This window comes from Misgurnus anguillicaudatus, chromosome 19 (assembly GCF_027580225.2).
Source record: "Misgurnus anguillicaudatus chromosome 19, ASM2758022v2, whole genome shotgun sequence".
Taxonomy (NCBI): domain Eukaryota; kingdom Metazoa; phylum Chordata; class Actinopteri; order Cypriniformes; family Cobitidae; genus Misgurnus; species Misgurnus anguillicaudatus.
Genome location: NC_073355.2, coordinates 36,698,168 through 36,701,020, shown reverse-complemented (window position 1 = coordinate 36,701,020; position 2,853 = coordinate 36,698,168). Strand labels below are relative to the sequence as shown.

The 2,853-nt window shown below is 38.9% G+C and overlaps 1 long non-coding RNA gene across 1 annotated transcript in view; it reads right to left on the bottom strand.

The window, feature by feature from the left end:
- Positions 1-1,939: 1,939 nt before the first annotated feature.
- Positions 1,940-2,853, bottom strand: part of LOC129436541 (uncharacterized) — a 37,380-nt gene continuing 36,466 nt past the window's right edge. The window contains exon 4 of the long non-coding RNA XR_008641859.2: positions 1,940-2,210. This is a non-coding gene — a long non-coding RNA (uncharacterized lncRNA). The remainder of the gene's footprint in view (positions 2,211-2,853) is intronic.

Genomic DNA, 2,853 nt, shown 5'->3' with positions numbered 1-2,853 from the left:
TCAGATTAATTTAACTAATATGGCAATAGAAAATTCAGAATTAATAAAATATTAGTCGATGTAATGGTAATAGGTAAAGGTACAAGATGTTTCAATGTATTTAGGTTTCCTTCTTTCGCGCACACTCGCCCTTTCTCGCGAATTCTCTCTCTCTATCGGTCTCTCTCGTGCACTTTGGTTCTCTCTCGACTTCACATTTGTCCACAACCGCGGCTCATATTTGTGAGTGAGAGGGAGGGAGGGGTCCGCTCTTCACTATCTCCTATTGGTTTAGACCACAATCTGTGTGTGTTTCTAATGTGTATCACCGCTCCGGCAGTGATAATGTAGGTTTGGAATGATTCGTAACATTTGAGTGTAACGAGTAACTATGCAGCACATAAAAAATGTATTGGAGTAAAAGTATTAAACTCATCGAAAATATGTACTGAAGTAAAAGTGGAAGTAGGAGAAAAAAATAATACTTCAGTAGAGTACAGATACTGCCTTTTAGTACTTAAGTACAGTAGTGAAGTAGTTCTACTTCGTTACTATACATCTCTGCACACATCAGAGTTTTCGGCTGTTAAGTGTTGACAAAAAGGTCAGACATAGGCGTGTCTCTTAAGTGGCTCACCAGTGCACCTGTTTGTCTAAAATGTGGGGTTTCTTTTACCTACAGTCCCCAAATGGCTCAGAAACAACATTAAATAGCCCACTGATATTTTACCCACTTGATGCCCTTGCCCACCGTGCATCGTTTTCTCGGACGCACTGTGTAGCGGTAAAAAAACGTGCGAGGGCCCGCCATTGCTGCTTGCAGCTATATTTCTGACTATTTTTCTGTAAAACGCACACCTGTACTGCAAAAAATTACTTTCTTACTTAGTATTTTTGTCTTATTTTTGGTTGAAATTCCAAAAAAAAAAAATTCAATCAAGATGTATTTTCTTGATGAGCATAATGACCTAAGAAAATAAGTCTAGTTTTTTGACAAAAAATTTACAATTTAAATGAATTTGTGCTTAAAGCAAGCGACATATCTGCCAATAGGGTGAGAAAATTTTTCTTGAATTAAGTGTTTAAGAAAAAAGTTAACTTATTTCAAGATTTGTTTTGTAATTTAAAGGTATAGCGAAAGATTTTCTTTTTCCGGGTGGATCATCAAGACAATTGGTCATCCCAGTTGTCAATCATTCTGATGATATGTTGACATAAGGCCTTCATACGTGCTCGAACCCTAGGTTCGCTTTCTGCACATGCGCACTTTGTGGTGTATATGTGTGGTGGTCTACGGCTTCAGCCATTCGTTGAAGCTCGCGTTCTCACCGTGTTTTTCCAAAATGTTAAAAAAAAGTGGAGGGGCGGTTCTTTTCAAAAATTCTGGAAAATCTTCCGCTATACCTTTAACCTATGCTGAGTTGCCTCAACCCAAAATGCTGGGTTATTTTAAGTTTTAACCCATTGTTGGGTCAATTGTTAACATTTTTTGGTTTGTTTTAACCAATTTTTGGTTTCCAAAAGTAAATGCAGTTATTTGAAGCCAGTCAAACAACGAATCGCAGCCCATTGCCTAAAATGCTCACTGTGCATACTGTCATTCTAATATGCCACTCCCTCCTTTCCATGCTCATTTACATATTTAGCAGATGCTTTTATCAGAAGCTACTACCAAATCGCAAACAATGCCATGAAAAGCATTCAGCATTTATGACGATGCCAAAGTCAAGTAGTAGCCTACTTTTATTTCTATCAACATGTTTGTGTGACGATTAGGTTTAGGGTTAGATTGATTTGATTGGGTTAGCCAATAAAGGGGTTTTCCTCGTGAAAGGACTGCATTTGTTAAAAATGAGCAAATAATTCAATATTTAGCAATCAATATTTAATGTCCCTAACTTTACTTATGAGGTAAATAGCCGTATAATAAGCAAGATAATGTACAGGCAGTCAGAGATAGATTGTGGCGTTGTGAGTATAAGGTTGCTATATAGTAGTTTTGTGATCCTTCTAGTGGGTCAGTCTTACAGATCAAGGTCATAATGGAGTTTTGCTCACCTTGACTTCTGTTCACCTGCTGTTAGTTTTTAACTTCATATGCTGGAGTCACAGACGGTGCCAGGTTTCGTAGCCCTTCAGGCCTTCACATATGCCTGTGCTCTTCTGCTATAATTGAATCCCTGGGCCTGACCTGACTTGCTACTGATCCATTGAAAGTCAGTTTAAACCTCCTGAATGTTTCGGAATGAATAACAAAGATTGTGTAAAAGTGCTGAATGCCATACAATATTCAGTTATAGTCAGTAGGGAGTGATTTCCTATCGCTATGTAATGTGAACTGGCCGAATCACAAAGGGCTCTGTTGTCCAGTATACTTATTACAGGGACGATCCACTTGAAGTAACCTGAGGTCAGGTTCCTCGCTCGAGGGCAGGGCGATGATGGCACATTATTTGGGATTGAACCAGCAACCTTCTGGTTACCAGCTCTGAGCTTTAATCATATTACATCATACTGTATATATGCTTTGTATTAGTGCTGATCGATTATGGGCCAAATCATTATTTTCTTTGAGTGTTTGAATTAAAAATTGAAAAAAAGCACAGCCCTACTTTGTATAGAGATTCACTGTTGTTCTTATTTTTGCTTAAATAAGAAAGAGTTTACGGATTAGATTCTTAAAGGTGAAGTGAATTGTCCCAGTCTAACTGTACCACAGCATCTCTGAGGATCTGTAATCAGAGCGCCGTCCTCCGCTGCTGTGACAGGCAGTTTCTGGGTCACTCCTCAGCCCTTGGAGATGGCCCGATCCACCGGCATCAGAAAGAGAGAGAGAGAGCGAGGTATTTATAGAAAAATGGGGCTTCACTGTAC